Source organism: Ambystoma mexicanum, chromosome 6q (assembly GCF_040938575.1).
Source record: "Ambystoma mexicanum isolate Mex_15411 chromosome 6q, UKY_AmexF1_1, whole genome shotgun sequence".
NCBI classification, from domain to species: Eukaryota; Metazoa; Chordata; class Amphibia; order Caudata; family Ambystomatidae; genus Ambystoma; species Ambystoma mexicanum.
Genome location: NC_090937.1, coordinates 1,212,794,250 through 1,212,814,597, shown reverse-complemented (window position 1 = coordinate 1,212,814,597; position 20,348 = coordinate 1,212,794,250).

Sequence of the window (20,348 nt, the reverse complement as noted above, 5' to 3'; positions counted from 1 at the left end):
TTGCAATGACACAGCATAAAAACATGACCATGCAGGCTGTGCCAGCACAGATAAGTACCTAAATGTAAGCAAACTCATGTTGGCTTGGCCCATAATACCAGCCACATTGCCAGGCTATTGTATACAAATAGGTTCATGCAAGCTACGCCAACATAGGCAATAACACCCTTAAGAACAGTCATGCTGCCATTTCCCATAATGCCAATTATATTGCCATGTCACATTAAAAAAAAAAGATCCATGCTTGTCCACGTTTACCAATCACCACCCTCTCGGGAAGTGCCCATGCATGCAAAGTACACACAGATGAGGGGTCAGGTGCCTCCCTTCAGTCCTCCATCTTATTACTCTGAATCAGACTGGTGAGGGGAGGTCCGCAGGGGAAGGAAGAGGGGTGGGTGAAGACATTTGTTTCCAGCCATGGACAGGATTTCCAGTGGCCATTCTGGGAAATATGTGTTGTGTGAGCAGAAGTTCTTTTAGCCTGCAGACAGTCTGCAGAACTTGTACTTTTGTAAGCTGATGGCTGCAACCTGCAGAAATATTTTTACATGGTGCATGGTGCAAGTGCAGAGACACCGCACACTGCACTGTGCCCAACAACACTTACATATTCTGGGGGGAATAAATGCCATTATATCCCCCCCACTTACAATTGTGGGGGGATTTTTCTCTTTCCCCCACATGTCCAACGACCATGCAAGGCAACCCTGCACGTGTAATCTATGGCCTAGAGCTTGTGCCTGTCTTTGCATTTTGTACACTTTTGTATGTGTTTCCATTACAGGAGTAAGGAAAGGCGAAAGAATGAAACAATGAAAAAAGCGAAGGTAGGGAGGAGGGAGGGCGAAGTGAAGGGACGGGGATGAAGTGAAAGGAGGGATGAGGGAATCAAGGAGGGAGAGGGCCTGCACAGTTACGTGTTAAAATGTGCACAAAAACAGTAATTAAAAAGCAATATTTGCAGTACGTAAAATACTGGCACAGAATGTTGCAGAACCATGGGCCAGATTTTCTAACATTTCTACCAGTGCAAACAATTGAGCAAATGCTTTGATATTGCAAAATAGAGCAAACTGGTTTAGCTGTAATCCATATTACCTAACAACGTTTCCACTATTGGAGAAAAAAAAACGCATCGGGCCCTTTGTGTACTTTGTGAGTTGCACAGCGTAAAACGAATGGTGTGCACTTCATTTCTTTTCCTGTTATGCAACAAACATAGCAGGTAAAGCAGCCTGGTTCAATTGTGCTCCAGTGATTTATGTTTGTTGATAGTACCGATTAGAGCGAAATCTGTCTGCTACATTCCATATTATCTAAACGGCAAAATTGGTGCTGAATGAGTTTGTTCTGCTTTTTTGCACAAGTGGAAAGCTTTGTTATTATGGCCCCATATGTGCTAAATATTACTGTTGACTGTGAATTGTATTCAATCCAACCCGCATGTTCATTACTTCTGGGACCTGTAGTCCTGCGTTTATAATGTGACTAGCATAAATAGCAGCAGAATACAAGGAAACTACATTGCCAGAAGATGTGCAGGGCCTGATTAACAAATGGGACTTTTCCATGTTATGAAAAATGTAGTCCATCAGGCCAGCAGTGTCTTGAGTGTCTATTTCCCATCTGCATGAACATGCTTGTGTATGAGTCCTTGTATTTATTTGAAAGACACTAGTTAACACCTAATCCCGCGTGCAATGAGCCGTTAAGTGAGCATTTAAAATAACACACTCCGACCAAGGAAGTCCATAATGGACAGGAGACGATTATGAATACGTTCAGGTACCCTACACTCATTTAATAGAGATTCAGTCATTTAGATATTAATTACGGCGCGGCGCATACTAAATACTTGTACTGGGTGTTTTGTTAATTGCAGTATGATCACATCTATTTCCTTTTTCAATTAAAATGGTAGTCTAACGCTTTGAAGTGCATTGCTAAATCAGCTTCATGTTCGACAAGCATATTCCTTTCTCAGAAGACACTAATTTCTTGTAATGTATGCGCTGTATAGTTCCTCGCCTATGCCTCATAATGCTACGGAGCAAAACCTCAAACGGATTACAGATATGTAAGCATACTTCTTACCTCATCGAAATTAGTTGACCTAGGACCAGGACATGAAATTAATTTTTGTTCATGAGAGCAATTAATCATAACGGCGACAATGTCCCAGAATGCACTGGCATGGTAATTGAATATTGCCATCACTTTGAAAGTATAATTTAAATCACACAGAGCAGTTAAACGCCGCAGACGAAAGAGAGCGTAAGTGGCTGTCGATGATCCATAAGGTAATTGCCAAGCCGTGGCGGCATTTGCATGTATTCTGTGCTGTGCAAGCATTCATTGTGTATGATGATACAGTTCGCTGAAGTGTCAGATTGAACACGTTGCAAAGGTTAACCACAGCTGCGTTTCAAAGGAGAAAACAAATGTCAAAATAGACTTGCACCCAATGTGTGTGTACTTTATTTATTTATTTTATGGGCCTCATTACGAGCTTGGAGGGAAGCAGACTATGGGCCTCATTCCGAGTATGGCGGTAAGGGATAGCGGCCACCGCTAACGAGAGCGGTGGCGGTAATCCCTTACCGCCATACTCCGAGTTCCCTTAGCGCCATGGTGCTTTTAACACCTGCTTTTAGCAGGCGTTAAATACCATGGCGCTAAGGGACCTTGATGTTAATTACGCCACCGTAATTTACGGTGGCGTAATTGACGCCTTCCCCACTCCCATTATGCCCTATGGGGCAAGAATGGGAATGGGGAAGGGTAAATGGGGATTGGGGAATTACCGCCCCGCCAACCTTGGAATGGGGCGGTAATTCCGCCAACCACCAAGGCGCTGCCGGTCCGGGTACGGCGTCAACCAAGGCGTTAATAGCGCCATTGGTTAGCGCCGTACTCGGAATGAGGCCCTATGTGGATTTAACAGAATTACCGTCACTGTTGCCACTCATTGAAATTATACTTTCCCCAAAATTGGCCTAGTTCTGTCAGAATTAGCAGCAGAGAACTTGTGCAATTAGCTCCGTTGCTAATTCTGCCAGGGGAATTAGCCCCAGCAAACAAATATGGTATTTCCACTGCATTACAAGTTGAAATACATCTGAAATACCTCTGAAGATTAGTAGTAATTCAGCCAAAAAACAGTGCAGTTACCTCCACCTGATGCATGCAGATGATGGAAATAAAGTCAGTCACAGGTGCACCCAATCCACTCAGGAGGAGTACACAAGGCCCACACCTGACCCAAACACACATCCAAGCATTTGTTTGTTCTCAGATGTCTCGTGCATTAAACAAAAACGGAAAGCTTATTCCTTATATTGTTGTTTGAAAATCATTGTGTTCTTTGTTGATAGGTGATGTATGTGGTCAGCCAACACGTATTTCGACCTCTCAGGGTCTTTATCAAGGCTGGTACGTTTAAGTCCATAGACTGAGTGATAAAATCGTTCCCGATTGGTTGGTTGGAGTGTTTGCGTTCCACTACTTCTCATGATAGACTATGAGAAGTTGGGCCCCGATGGGCATGGGTCTTTCCAGTTGGCCTTGAGCACAGAGGTGTGGGCAACACCGCCACAACCCATGATCTGGCAGTAATCTATATAATTAATGGTTTTGAAAAAATACACCATATAGTACTATAGGACCCAAAACACTTGTGTCCAAACAACTGCACACACATCCAAGCAACATGCAACCACAACCAGACGTGAAACTGTGGTATCCACTACCTGCTACTATTTATTGAGCTGCAGCAGCATACAAGTCCTCAGCAGGGAAGGAAGGAGCCACCACAAAGGTGCAGGAGATGTGTGCTGTGTAGTCTACCCATACCACGTGTCCGCCAAGCTCCTTGGGCACTGACAGAAAACCAAATGGTGATAAATTTTTGCTTGGACCGGCACACCATCACCGTCCTGCTGACCCTGATCAAGGCCTATCTCCAGAGCACCAGCACCATCAGTACTGCCATTTTTGGGGTGTAATCAATGACCCCAAACTGAAGTTTCCTTTCACATGAAAAGCAGGATTTTTTAACACTGACAAAACAACGGCTAAGAGTGTGTGTTTGCAAGTTCAAACTGAAGGGCCATGTGACAAAGGCCTAACTGTTAGTACCAAAGGAAAAGCAGCATTTTAATTCACAAAGCAAGAAGACATTCTAATTTATTAGAATTTTATGTATTTACTTATACCGCGCCGTAAGTCTGCAGGCTTCAGGGGGCCGACATTAAGACAAAGACAGGAACTTACAGTCACTGACAGGAAGATTTTTTCTAAGGACCATTTCACATGAAAAAACAGGATTTTTAAAGCACTGACGGCTTTGCATGTGTGTTTGCAGGTTAAAGCAGTTAAAATGTGAAAAATGTACCCCTATTAACATAAAAATGTCAGGTAAAAGACATGGGCCCTGATGTACAGAAACATTTGCAAATCTTGTGCAACAATGTTAGCATGTGCGTAAGGATTGCGTGGTGCAAATGCATCACGTGAGGAGGTGATTTACAGAAATAAGCGCAAGCAGGCACCAACAGTCCAAAGACATTAGGACTGCACCTGGCACGCCCACAACACGGCCCTAGTGCAAACCAAGAAGCCACCAAAACCAGCTATTATGTGCACATTTCAACATGTGACACCAGATGCAGTGAACAAAACACAATTTGCATGGCGAGTACGCATGAGCAATCACCATTGGCTGCACCCATACCAACCATCAACAACCCATGAGTGAAATAATTCTGCGCATCCCAAATGCAGCGTGTACTTACACTCACCATTTCTACTCCCTGTACACCCTCCTAACTAAAACCATAAAAGTGATGGGTGGAAGGTTTCAAATTAATCTGAACCACTGGCATTGCTCCGGGAAACCTTGCACACCACTGTTTTTAAGCCTGTCTGCGCCATTGCAAAAGGGGTCCAGCCATATGCAAATCAGTCAGGAGCTCCCTCCAACACAATTGAACTAAGGCAGAGAGAGAGGCACTCAAACAACGGTCAGAAAACCGCGACCTGGTCATAAAGCCAGCAAATAAAGGGGGTGGAATTGTTATTATGTCCATGTTACAGTATAAGACCATGGCCATGCTACTATCAGACGACAGAGAGAGCTACCATCCCTTCAGAAAAGATCCCACCAAGGAGATGCGATTAGAAATATCGGAAACGGTTTCTTTTGCACAGGAGAGGGGCTGGATAACTGAAAAAGAAGCATCCTTCCTTACAACCACACAGGGCAGAACACCATGCCTATGTGCATTACCCAAAACACATAAGAGTGCCGAAAACTCACCAGGAAGACCCATTGTTTCTGGATGCCTTCCTCAAGCCCTCCAAGCCCATTCTGGAGCCTCTATGCAAATTCATAGATGCCTTCTTCAAGCCCATGAGTATCAGAACGGACTCCTATTTGAGGAACACGACTCATACTATTCAGGTATTTGAAATAGTAGACTTTGATCCCGGAACTCAATTTCTGGTAACAATGGACATTAAGTCCTTGTATAACAGTTTTCCCGAGATGACAGCCATTGATTGTGTGTATGAATACCTCACAGAGAACAATTTACAACCTCGGTTCCCACCTGCTTTCATCTTTGAGCTAATGGCACTTGCTCTTTGCAAGAACTTATTTGTATTTAAAAACCAATACTACTTGCAGATTAAAGGGACCACCATGGGCACAACTTTTTTCTGTTTGGCAATCCTGTACATGGCCGCATACGAGAAGAAATACATCTCTAATGAGCGGATCCCTGGTTGCTCAATGTCAAGTGGTGGCGGCGGTACATCAATGATATTATTTTTATTTGGGAGGGCAGTGAAGAAGACCTAACATCTTTCTTCTCCTGGCTCAATACCTGTGATGCTGACATTCGCTGACTATGGATTATAACAATCAAACCATACATTTCTTGGACCTGAAGATTAGCCAAACCAATGAGAAACTCACATGCAGTCTGTCTGTTTCGGAAACCAACTGGATGTGGGTTCCTTGCTTGCTGCACCACAGGGAGCCCAACAAGGCTTAAATGTTTCTGGAGTTGTTTGTGTTTCTGTGCAGAATGGGCCTGGCCTAGCAGTTTGGGCAGGGGTGCTCCCATTGGTGGCAATGCCTGGCTGATTTGCACATGGCTGGACCTCTTTTGCAATGGCCCAGATGGGCTAGAAACAGTGGTGTGGAATGTCGCCCAGAGCAATGCCGGTGGTTCAGATTGATTCAAAATCTTCCACCCATCACTTTTTTGCTTTTAGTTCGTCTCCCTATGTGAGAGAGGGTATGCACAGATGTGGGCCTCTTGGTCGCTGTGACATAGGAAACCAAATTGCACCTCTCTGAGGAGGACCACCAATGCTGAAACATGTCTCAGGTTGAGTGTGTTTCCATGCAGAGGGGACCTGGCCTAGCAGTTCGGGCAGGGATTCTCCCATTGGTGGCAGTACCTGGCTGAATTGCATACAGCTGGACCCGATTTTGCAACGGCAAAATGGGCTAAAAACAGTGGTGTGGAAGGTTGCCCAGAGCAACGCCAGTAATTCAGATTGATTAAAAACCTCCCACCCACCACTTTTTTGGTTTAGTTTGTCACCCACCAAACTAAGCCACCTACATGCACAGTGCACCTACACCCACCATTCCTTCTCCCTGTCCACCCCCCAAACTAAGCCTCCCACATGCACAGTGCAGCTACACACACTATTCCCAAGCCCTGTACACCCACGAAACAGAGACACCCACATGCAAAGGGCACCTACATCCACCATTCCTACTCCCTGTACAGCCACCAAACTAAGCCGCCACCCACATGCACAGTGCATCTACACCCACTATTCCTACTCCCCGTACACCCACAAAACAGAAACACTAATGTACAGAGGGCATCTACACCCAATAAGCACAACACCTGTACTTCCACCAATCACCACACCCCATTCATAAACCCAAACCCATGCACCCCCCTGAAAGGAACAGCACATACAAGTTGCGCACCAAAACAGCACAACACAGCACCCATTCATCCCCCTCGAATTAAAAAATAGTGCACATGTCCAAACCAAAAATGTCACTTGGCTGTCACCATTATTACACACCACTAGGGGAACAATGGCGGATGAGAACTGTCCAGCCCCAGCTAGCGGTTGTGTGGTGCAGCATGTGGATGCCCCACCTGCAGCTGTATGTGTGCAACAAGAAGGCAGGAAGCCAACCACCCTACACCAGGCTTGTGTGCCCCCAGTGCTCGTGTCACCTTATTGCCATGAGGGCATATTAACGCTGAAGTGAGACTTGAAGCTGTGGGCCATATGGGTTCCTGCCCCCGGCAGGGGCCCCAGGGGAAGAGCATGATGTGCACCGTGAGGTGGACTATGACACACTCTGCCATCAATCCTGACCACTGGGAACTCAGGTAAGCTGATCAAAATGGCCAGAGTTAAATATAAGCACATCAGCTGGACGCAGAGGCAAGGAGAATGCAGTGAGGGCTGGACCGTTGGCCTTTACAGAGCCACAACAGGCAGTGTCCTTCTGGGACTGCACCCCACAAGTACTCAGCCCTGTGCCCAAACGAAAAATCCACTGCGTGCCAGTACACAGCCCAATACCCAACAAATTCCAACAGAAGTGTCACCACCTCTAGTGTGTGGCGACAACACCCTACTGTAACCCGTTGATGGACATTGAGCAATTGGAAAAAATGGAGTAGAGGTGGGCACTACTGATATTTGTGTTCAATCTGTGTTGAATGGTTCTTCGTATTTATAACGGGGAATAAGGCAAAGAGAGCAGGCTGCAAGAGTTCAAGGCAAGGTTTATCCAATGAATAGTATTCAAGAGATATCTGAGAGCGCTCTGCACAAGTTATCATTACATTCCATTTCATAAGGTAAATGACGCAACTAACATAGGATACTACATTGGTCCCGTATTGGTCAGTTCACTCGATGTCTCAGGTGGGGTGGCATCTCTTCATCCGGGTTGGTTGTTTGGTTGGCGGGAGGATTGACGTCAGTCATCTAAGCTCTGCATGGGTGAAAGTCAGGTCGCTGGGAGGCAGGGTGGTCACTATCTAAGCTAAGATAATATATTCTCAAGAAATGCATGCACTAAATAATAATTGTTCAAAGACCTTCAGTAGTTTATCATGTCTCTATAAAAGTCACACATATATCTATACTATCAATAACATTGGATTATACAAGTCTTAGGTTAAGAGTCTTGACCGCTATAATACACCGGTTGAAGTTAAGGTCCGTACTCATAAGAATCTCTGCTATCTGGCATTTGTTAGTAGTAGGCAACGATATACTGCAGCAGGGGTCTAATGTTAGTTGGGGGTCTGCTGGGTGGGCACCATGGCATGGTCAGTGGTCTGGCACATGAAAGGAATATCTTGCAGGGACACAGGGTCACAATGGCAGTAAGTTTCCACTGGCGAGGGTGCGGGAGGGGCAACGGCACGTTTGTGGAGATGGACAAGCTATGTGCTTAGTTCATGCTGGTTCACATGCAGGACAGTGATCTCAGAGGAAGAGCGATTTGTTACATTTATTATGTGTTGCAAGCATCTCCTGCTTCAGCGTGAGAATGGGCCCGTGGAGTTTTCCAGTCAGAGAGAGAGCGAGGGTGGGGGCCCTGTGCCCTGCGCACCTGGCCGTGCTGCTGCGGGAAAAGGGAAGAGAAGCATTTTTGTACTATCGCAGTGAGGCCTAGTCACCAAGATGGAGTCGAAAGGGGGTACAAAAATAGATGCCCCGTGTCCTGCTCAGTGGTCCGAACTACGCAAAAGTCAACCAAAGTTAACATCGCATAAGGGCAAGGGGCGAACCAACTACTTGAGGCACTTGGTCCGAGTTTTGTACTGAGAAGTAGAGGATGTGAGGAGCCTGATGACATATATTCTTTTCATTCTCCCTTTGGTAGTACTCAGCTTCAGCCACTGATTCTTCCCAGGCTGGGGTACCCTTTATTGTCATCCATGCTCTGCATAAACTTCTCAAGCTACTCGCTCTTCTTGCATATTCCTCTGGAGTGCATGTTAGATATATCCCACCATCCCCGTCCAAGTCTACCCATACCTCGTTATACCATTGCAATTCTGTTGGTTCCTTGATTGTGGTGTGGTATACATTTTCGACCCTGTCCCCATATTGCCTGTAGATGGCAGTCATCCTGTACTATGGAGGGTTATGTTCCCCTGTTTGTATTTGGGCATCTGTCATAGTTGCTACCGTTGTCGGTCGGCCCATTGTTACCATCATCATAGTCGAGGTATGCATACTATTTGCACAACACCAGTCCCAGTTGGCACACGCAGAGGAATAGTAACACAAAGACGATGATAGGAACTAGTATTTTCATCATCACACTTACCCATGATGGTATCCAGCTGAACAGGTTGTCAAACCATGTACTTTCTTCCGCTCCGCCCTCTGTTCTCATCTTCTCTCCTAGATTGTGGACGGCTGTTATCACATGTGAGAGTGTCCCGTTATCTGCATCTTCGGATGGCACGAATGTGCAACAGGCCCCCCCGATTTTTCGGCAAACACCACCGTCCATCGCCATGATGATCTGTTTTGCATTGTCATTAGGCGTAGGGCACAGAGTTCTATTTTTATAACATTGAATCCTTCTTCGGTGTCGTTGGCCAGTTGGATGAGCTCCTAGCGTACTATTTGCAACCATTTCGCATTTGCCCGTGCTTGGAACCCTGGTGCTAAGAGTGATGCAAAAAATGTCTCTGCAGATGAGAACAGCTTGTATTTTTGCGGGATCTCAGCAAGGAGTTTTGATGATTCTGACAAAATGTAGTTGGATGATCTTTTGCTTCATGACAACTTTGTTTTCAGCTCGTATTCTGACAATAGTTCATACGCTGGAAGTTCTGTGTTTTCTTGTTGGGTGCTGCCGATGGACCAGCCGATTGCCCTGCTTCCGATTTGTCAGCCGAATCTCCTGCTGCAGATCTGCCAGCCGAATCCCCTGCTGCCCCTTGAAAATGGCTTTCTGGTATTACCATCAGTGCTCTATGGAGAGTGGCTAAGGCGCAAGTACCCTTCCAGGATGCAGGTAGATGCAGGTATGCTTGTTTGCTGCAAAACCAGTACATGTCCATGAGGGCTGCGGTGCCTTTTTTCATGTCAGGTATTATTACTGTCTTGTTGCATTTTCTTGCTTCCCCCATGTTCACCTTTCCTTCTCCACGGAAGCATAGCTCGTGCAGTATTTCTTTTTGGTTTTTATGGGCTTTTCCAGCGCTGTAATCCATGTTAGCTTAGCAACATGCTCTGACTAGATAGGCGTGCAGACTCCCTTTATCCTGTGGAATGCTTCTTTGGCCAGCCCCCGGAGTGCTTCTGATCTGCACTCAATAGTTTCATTGTGCCATTTGTTCTCTGCATACCTCGTCCCCTTTATGACAAGAAATGGCTCTTTGAGGCATATTACTCCTTGACGCCGACTCGTGCAGCTTCTCTCACTCTCCATTCTTTCTAGGCTGACGGTGTGTGCCTGGAAGGTGCTTTTTATCCTACACAGAACTAAATGAATTAAACACTGAGCCTCTGACAAGGGCACTTCCTGGGGTATCAAAATGTTTGGTGTCCCTGATGCATGAGGAATGAGTGAGCAGACATATCAGCTTTCATTTGTTGTTTGCTTTGCCGTATCACTCATGTCCGAGTACCATTTGTTAGATTGGTCAGGGTGGCAGGGGTCTTCTATTTCATCTAACCACAGGTCATGAGAAATGTTGTGGCTTCTCACTCTTTGGTAATGTATTGGAAACATTCTAGCCAAGGCGTGTCATTGCTGTTGAACATGGCATGTGTATATTCACTAGTGATAGCAACGTAATATGAGGTAGGTTCTATAGCTGCCTGTGTATATGCACATGTATTAGCTAAGTCTTTCGGCCAATAATAGTCACCATCATATTCATTTGATTCATAATCATTACTCATATTTATGCCAGGATGTAAAAATGAGACAATTGTTGGACCTGCAATGGCGTGTTCCGGAGGTTGCGTTACATTTGTACTGTTAATACCAATGTTATAAGTTTCTCCCCACATTGTCTTTACTCCAGTCCATATTAGGTTGGAACCTTCTCGTATCATATTAGCCCCGCTCCCCCCCTTTGTGCAAATCATTAACCAGAGATAAGAGAGTTTAGTACCAGGCCATGAAAAACAGCATCACTGAAAACAAGATTGCAGCACATTTCAAAACACATTCAACATTAATAAAACTTTTTGCCCTGATGGCATCCCTATCACTATCTAACATAATTGCATCCGCCGCAAATGTGCTTCGTTGGGCCATTTATCACCTGGAGGGGTGATACAAAATTGTTAAGTCATTATAATATGTACATCCATTTATATATTTACATTTCATATTCACTCATTACTTCCATTTTGCTATTTCATTTTTATATACGTTTCTCAGCTCTTTATTTCTATTACGTCCTTTGTTCTTAGGCATTTCTATAGAGAGAAAGAGAGAGAGAGAGAGAGAGATAGAGAGATAGAGAGAGAGAGAGAGAGAGAGAGAGAGAGAGAGAGAGAGAGAGAGAGAGAGAGATAAAAGACAGTGGGCCTCATTACACGGAAGGCGGTAATCCAGGGTGTTATTAGCACCCTGGACCATGCCGGTAAATTACCGGCACCGCCTTGGTGGAAAGGGGAATTACCGCCCTATTCCAAGGTTGGCAGGGCGGTAATTCCCCCTTCCACCATTGCCCTTCCCCATTCCCGTAATTAGCACCAAGGTCCCTTAGCGGGTTGGTTTTTAACGCCTGCAAAAAGCAAGCGTTAAAGCACCAACCCGCTAAGGGACCTCGTAGTAAGGCGGTAATGGTTAACGGTCACCGTTACCATTAACGGTGGCTGTTAACCATTACCGCCTTCCTTGTAATGAGGCCCAGTAAAAGGAAATTGATACGAACATATGGCACAGCAAAACAGAGGGCATAGCATCCTTTCATGTTCCTTCTTCATTGAATCACATTGTCATTGTTTTTCAACCTCGTTTGTAGTACCAGTTGCACATTCCTGTTCGATCCGAGGGAGTGTACTAATGCGTGCCCTCCTCACATCTGAGAGGTGCACCCAATATTTCAGTCCCTTCACTTTGACTGCAGTGGGTGTACTATATATGACCTCGTAGGGGCCATGAAACCTAGGTGAATTCCATCTCCCCACAAAGCTTCGGACGTACACCTGTGACCCCGGCATCAGCAGCCCGCTGGGGCTGTCTGTAGCTGGTGTGGTGGTATCAGTCGCCACATTCTCAGTGAATGGTGGTGCTATTTGGTGCACTATGTTGCAAACTGCGCGTGTCAGCTGAGTTAAATATTCCCTAAATTCTTCCCCCAGCACTGTGGCAGCCCTGCATGCATCTGATGCTCTCCTAATCAGGGAGAGTGGTGTGTGTATTCGACGCCCAGTCACAATCTCATGGGGGATCAGATGGTGGTCCTTGCATGGTTGCGTCCTGAGTTGGAACAGTGCTAGGGGCAGGCAATATACCCAGTTCTTTTTTAGTGTGTTGCACAACTTTGATAATTTGCTCTTCAGCAGGCCGTTGATCTTCTCCATCACCCCATTGGCCATCGGATGATAAATGGAACACAGTTTGTGCTTTACCCCCAAGAGTGTCGTCACTTCCTTGAAGAGGTCAGTCACAAAGTGTGTGCCATTGTCTGACCGTATCACATCGGTTACTCCCCACCGGAAAAACACTTCTCATCCTAGAAACTTCGCCGCACACTTCGTGTCTGGGTGGGGACATGGACCCTCCTCCTCCGACCTTGAGAAGGGACACACCACCACAATTAGATATCTTGCTCCGTTACATCTCTCTCCCATGTCGGCGTAGTCAATATGGAGTTCTGTAAATGGCCCTACTGGTCGTGGCAAAGTGCCTCGCAATGTCCTCAGTGTCATCCCTGAATTGTATGTTTGACATGTCGTACACTCTATGACAAACTTTGACAAATGCTCCTATAGGTTAGTGACAAAACAATGTTCCTGAATGTCTGCTGCGATGTGTTGTTTCGCTACATGGGCTGGGAAGTGCAGCTATTGGAATGCTACTTCTAGTAATTCTACCGGCATCACTACTTTTCCCGTTGTCTCCTGTCTCCATATGAGGTCTGGGGCTGATTGTTTGCACCCCCGCTTGCTCCACAACTCTTACTCCTCTGGTGGTGCTCTCCTCTGTAGCTCTATTAGCTGTGCTATGGGTGTGTTACTATAAGCTTCTTCTAGCGGTTCTGTAGTAGCTGCTTTTACAATGCACTCTGTGACTGGTATTACTTTGAAATACGAGGCTTCCTTCGCTGCTGCGTCGGCTGCTGCGTTTCCCAATGAGAAAGCATCTGTGTTGTTGGTATGGGCCTGGCATTTCACCACTGCCACTACCGATGGTTCCGATAATGCATCTATCAATTCATTCAGTAGTGCAGCGTGCTGTACTGGTGAGCCATCCGCTCATCTGAACCCCCTCCTTCGCCAGCACAATAGTCCTGAATGAACAGTGGTAGCTGCATATGCTGAATCTGAATATATCGTCACTGTGCATCCTTTGGCTGTGCCTAATGCTTCAATTAATGCAGTTAGTTCTGCTGCTTGTGTGGAGTAATGGGATGGGAGGCGCTTTTGGACGATTGTTTCATAGCTATCTTCTTCCATTCGTACTACTGCCATCCCTACATGTTTTTCCCCTGTTTCCGGATTTATTGATGCTGAGCCATCGTTGAAGTATACTTCTCCTTCCTTCAGGGCGTTTTCACTTGCTTTGGGAATATCATCACCCTCCCCCTCATACGTTGCACAGTCATGTTCCTGCATGTCCTCCATTGTGCATGGCTCTGTTATGAACGTTGCTGGGTTTACCGTTTTACTACTACATGTATGTTGGGGCTTGAAATTATTATTTCACATGCTGTTTCTCTTTGTGTTGTCAGTGTCGATTTTGATCGCTTGAGAATTGCAAATAATGAATGTTCGGCATGTAGTGTTACTGAACATCCCTTCACAATTGTGGCACTCTTTTCAATGGGGAAGGCCGCAGCTGCGAGGGCCTGTTCGCACGCGATGTGACCTTGCATCACCACGTCTAGTGTTCCACTATAATAGGCCAATGGTTTGTGGCCTAATGATGTTTTTTGTGTCAGTACTGCTGTCATCAGTGTTCCATTGCAGTGTGAGAACAGGAAAAATTCCCTCTCATAATCAGGGTTTACGAGGACTGGAGCATCTGCAATGAGGTCTTTCAGTCTAAAGTACTGGGTCATCATGTCATGTGTCCATTTTATTGGGGCTCTGTTCTTCTACGCTTCTTTTAGTGCTTGCAGTAATGGACGTGTGTATGCTGCATAATCAAGGATCCATGCTCGGCAATAGTTACATATTCCAAGAAATCTTTGCATGTCCTTCACTGTTTTTGACATGATTATGTTACGTATAGCAGCTGCTCTGTCTTGGAGTATTTGTTTCCCGTCTTCCGATATATCAACTTTCCGAGGTATACAACTTCGGCAAGGTTGTATTGTAATTTCCCTTTATCCACTTTGTACCCCTTTGTAGCTAACACGTTTAGTAGTGTTATGGAGTCTTCCCTGCACTTTTTCTCTGTTTTGCTGCAGACGAGTAGATTGTCTACGTATTGTATAATGGTGCTCTCTACATTTATGTTCCCAATATCTTCACGTAGTACCCTGTCAAAAATGCTGGGGCTTTCGCAGTACCCCAGTGGGAGTCTGCAATGCTCATATCTGTTGTTTCCCAGTGTGAATGCTGTGAGGTACTGTGATCCTGGATCGAGTGGTATAGAGAAGAAAGCATTCTTCAAGTCAACCACAGTAAAACATGTAGATTCTTTGGGTATACTGCACAGTATTGATGCCGGGTTAGGCACTAACGGGAATTCTTTTTGGATGATGTCATTGAGTGGGCGGAGATCTTGGATCATCCTCCACGCCCCTCCTTTTGCTTTTTTGATCGGGAAGATTGCCGTATTACACAGGGAGTTTGACGGCACTATGATACCTTGGCTCAGGAGTGCATTTATTGTTTCCCTAATTCCTTCTTCTGCTTCTCTGGATATTGGGTATTGTTTCACTCTCGGTGGTATGGCACCTGGTTTGAGTTTTATCTTTATGGGTGTGACTTCATGCAGTAACCCTACTTCATGGGGGCCGGTAGTCCAAATTTCAGGCGCTACCATGTCTTCCTCAAATATTGTGGGTGGGGCACTAACACTGGCCATAAGCGGGTTGTGTACCTCTCTGTACTGGATCATAATGTCACACAGTGTGCTTATTTCCATTATTATTTCTCCGTCGTCTTCGTTATCAGTGAATAATTCTTCATCATTTATGTCTCTTAGCATTATGCTGGGATCTATGCATAGCACAGTTCTCCACTCGCACCCATGCGTGTCAAGCCTATGAGCACAATACGTTTACTCGATACCTGAAGTGCCTCAATGTCTATGGACATTATCGTGCCTGGCATGACATCTACATTTGTGATTGGGCGAAATATAAAGTCTGATGGTGTCCTCCACTCTTTTCTCGTTATCTCAGGCACTACTCGGGCTAACACCTTGATGCCATAGATGAACATGTCTATATTAATGGATATCCCTCGTACTACAACTTCATTCATCATTGTACTGATCATCAACATTGCTCGTACTGGGCACACTCCTGGGGTGGAACACCCTATCCCCCACTCTGTAAATGAAATGGTCATGTTCAATTTGCTTAGCAAATCTCTTCCCAGCAAGTTGATTGGCGTGTCTTAGTGGTACAGTAAGGGTGTGTGCACCCCCACCGTTATATCAAGATCTTTCATGTAAGGAACTTTTAAAATAGCCCCAGAGAACCCCTGCGTTTCCAAATTCCTGCCTGAGAGCGGAAACCGCCCTTCCATAAGACATGATTTTTCTGCTCCTGAGTCTACCATAAAGATAAACTGCTTATTTCCTATCTCTGCCCCCACTAGTGGTTCCTCTTCTGCACGTAGGGTGGTAGATAGGACTGGACACGCAAGTGCTCCCTGTGGGCTGACCTAATCTGCGTGCCTTTCTTGTCCTGGAACTGAAAAGACATTGGCCCTCATTACGAGTCAGGTGGTGGACCATGGTGCTATTAGCACCATGGTCCATGCCGGACTCCGGCATGGTGGATGGCGGAATTACCGCCCCATTCCAAGGTGAGTGGGGCGGTAATTCCCCATTCACCGTTTGCCCTTCCCCATTCCTATTTTTGCCCCATGGGGCATAATGGAAATGGGGAAAGGCGCTAAGTACGGTGCCGCAAATTGCGGCACCGTACTTAGCACCAAGGTCACTTTGCGGCATGGGTTTTAACGCCTGCAAAAAGCAGGCATTAAAACCCGGGACCTCTTAATCAGGCGTTAAGGGTTAACGGCGCCGACGGCGCCGTTAAACCCTTAACGCCTGACTTGTAATGAGGGCCATTATTTCCAACTACTGTTACACCACAGATGCACCGTTTGCAGCCGTTGAAAAACTGTTATTGCTGGTGTTCCCTACAGTGTTTTGTCGTGCCATGGGCTGTGATGCACTGTGATGTGGCTGTGGGGGTGGCCGTCTTTGTTGCATTTGGGGTTCATTATAACACTGGTCCTGTGGTCTTCCACTCCCAATTGGTAGTCCATAGGGGCTACCTGGGTGTGGGCAACCCCATACCTGTTCATTGTCCATGAGTGGTTGCCCTTAAAAGTACCCTGATGGCCGCATTCTGCAATCTCTTGAATAGTGTCCCCATCTTCCACAATTCCAACATGACCCTTGCTGTCCCCCTCTCATCCCTTGCCCACCAAAATCTCTGTTTCCCATACCTCCGAATCCCCCCTCTCTGGCCGCGGTACCCACCTATTCCTCTGCTTGGTCTTTCTTGCCACTGCAGTCCTCTCTGTGTTTTTTCTCCATTCCACTATCCTTGTTCTCCTGTGACCCACAGCACTGCTATTCCAACTGGTCTATTTCTCACACTTTCACCCCCCTTGTGCTCTTTCTATTAGCAGTTACACTGGTGTTTATGGTGGCGACCTTCACCAATTTGTTCTGCACTAGTTTCGCTTCGTCTGCCAACCTTTTTTGTGCTATCGCCTCTTCTCTCTCTTTGATCCTCCTACAGTGGTGTACAATTATACTCTGAATTTCTGGCCAACCCTTGGCTTCTATCCCAGCATATTTTATCCAAGGCCTTCTGTACCCCCTTCGGGAGCCCTTTTTTGATAATAAAGTAGAACAGGGCAGTGGATTGATTCCACGCCGTGCCAGTTTCGCTTCACCACAAATCTTGCACTCGCAGTATGAATTGCGTAGGATCCTCATTCTCCTTCATTGTACATTGCATCACTAAATGTAAATCTGGAATATCTGGAAATGTGTGCTGCAATGCGTCCCATACTTGCACTCGAACATTGTTGAATGGTGATCCATCGTGGCAGTCACAGCTCATTGTCACTCCTAGGAACCCTGCTTTTTCCCAAACAGCATCTGCCTGATCACTGACGGCGGACACTAGCAAACTCTTTGCATCACCTATCACTAATGGTACTCCTGCCGTGTTTTTCTCAAATGCATGTATCCATTTCCCTGCCCCTCCCGCAAGTGGGGGGAGGAGCTTCAACAGGTTGTTTTTGTCCATTTGGGCCCACGGAATATAATGTGGCCTACCTGCTCCTTTATGTATCAGCGGAATCTGCAACTTGTGTTTCTTTCCTGTCTTACTTACTATCCCTTTCTTTATCTTACTCACCAACATGTTCCCTACTCGCTGCCTTAATCTACCCTGCCATCGTGGGGGTGATCGTGGATCCATGTCATCAAAATGATGTGGCAGTGGGGATCCTACGGCTGCAACTCCTTCCTCGTATTCATCTAGGCCGCTCCACACCTCCTCTACTTCCTCTTCTTGCTCACCATCCTCCTCTCGTCCTTCCCCACGCTGGCTTTCTGGGGTGGTTGGGTGTATAATTCTCAAAGGTTTATCATTCAGATGGAACAGGAACTCTCCTGATCGCCATTCTTTTTCTCGCCCTTGTGATGTGGGTGTTCCCTGGGACAATACCGACTGCGCTGGTTCTGTCATGGCTGGGGCAAACTCCCCTGTTGCACTTAGCGGGGGTGTGAGATCTGCCATAGTCAAGGGTGGTACTTCCCCTCCTCCCGGTAGCATTTGGCCCTTATTACACAATGCTCTCAGCCGTGTCATTTCCATCTGTGCATGCGCTAGCTGGCAGTCTAGATCTCCAGTTGATCACGATAAATTTACTGGAGGTGCACTCATTGGGCCATACAGGCCTCCATTGTCATATGGCGGTGGTGCAGTAGCTATTGCTCCGTTAGAGGGAGTGGGGGTGGGGCATGGCGGTATGTACAGAGGCTCGCTATATCCTACTGCTGGCCTTGTCATTAAGGGGTATATTTTTGTTGTAACGCCCTCAGCTGTTGTCGTGGTGCACTCGCCCTTTGGCATTGTGCTTACCTCTTCCTGCCCTTTCTGCTTTTCGATTGTTTTTTTTTTACCTACCTCGGCTGTGGGGGCGACTTCATCAAACATTCGCTACAGGTCCAATACTTCCCTCCTTTTCTGCAACTGTTTACCCTTATATCTTGCCAATAAGTGCGTGGGCACTAAATCTAACACCCTTTTGTCAAACGACCCTCCCTCTGGCCAAATTGGTGTCACGCTGTCCCCTTTTATCTGTCACCCACTGATCGTGGCATGTTTGTATTCTATCACTATATAGTGGGAGGTGTTGGCAAATATGAGCTAGTGGTGTTATTCCTCCCATTACGATGTTTCTCCCATCACTTGTACGTGCACTTGCACCTGAGCCTCCCTTCTACTCACCCCCTCCAACCACTTGTCCCCTTATACAGATCAGCAATATGTCAAGTGTTTCTCAATTATTGGTTATTATTGTGTTCCAATATTCAATGTTACCTTTGTCCCTATTGCATTTCTAACTTCAATAGTTCACTTTTAACATGTATGACCTCTTTCCAACAAATCACTTACAATATTTCAGCATATGCGGCACAAAATGGACAAAAAACAAGAACATATAACACATAACATGCACATGCACTACCTGCGTGCTTTTATTTCTCCTTTGTTCCCGTTACTGTACGCCTCTTCCCTTTCCCCATTTTACCTACTCTTCTCATTCACACACTACCTCTTACACCCTCTTACTTGTTCCCAAAGAATTCTTGCTTACACGGAAAAAGAATATTCTAAATAACTACTCCGAGTCTACTCAATATACGAGACCCCTATTATTTTCTCTTTATCTTCACTTATTGATCTGCACTGGACGGGACAATGCTACGCAGCGCCGCCTTCTACCCCGTTCGGGCTAGGATACCTCTTCTCCTCTTCTTCTCACTTTTTTCACAAAACCTAATGGCCATATAAAGGACAGATCAGAAAAGCCTCAGCCTCACTCACACAGTCCCTACTCTCGGCTTACCTGTTCCCTTGTTCCCGTACTTTCCCCCTTACCTTTCCTTGGAAAACTTCGCAACCAGCACTCACGTGTTCGGTCAGGTAATCCGAGGGTCACCGTTCTCAGTCTGACCCCAGTTAGGTCCGCACCCCAACCAAGCTGTGACCTGCCTCGGCGAGCAGCTTTTCAGTCGGGTATTCGTCAACCGGGAACCCTTGACCCTTTCTTGTAGTGCGCACAGGCTGGTCGGCAGCGGAGGCAATGGTTTTGCTGGGGGGTGTCCCGGATCTCACCGCACGGTGTGGGCCTCGAGGCACCTCTCCAAATCACATTGCAGGGAGTCACCAAATGTTCGTGCCCTTCCCGTCTTTGACATGCAAAAAAATAAAACAAACACACCCCTGACAGGGAATAAGGCAAAGAGAGCAGGCTGCGAGAGTTCAAGGCAAGGTGTATCTAATGAATAGTATTAAAGAGATATCTGAGAGCACTCTGCACAAGTTATCATTACATTCCATTTTATAAGGTAAATGACACAACTAACATAGGATACTATGTTGGTCACGGATTGGTCAATTCACTCGATGTCTCAGGTTTGGTGGCATCTCTTAATCTGGGTTGGTCGTTTGGTTGGCGGGAGGATTGACGTCAGTCATCTGCGCTCCTCATGGGTGAAGTTCAGGTCGCTGGGAGGCAGGGTGGTCACTATCTAAGCTAGCATAATATATTCTCAAGAAATGCATGCACTAAATAATAATTGTTCAAAGACCTTCAGTAGTTTATCATGTCTCTATAAAAGTCACACATATACCTATACTATC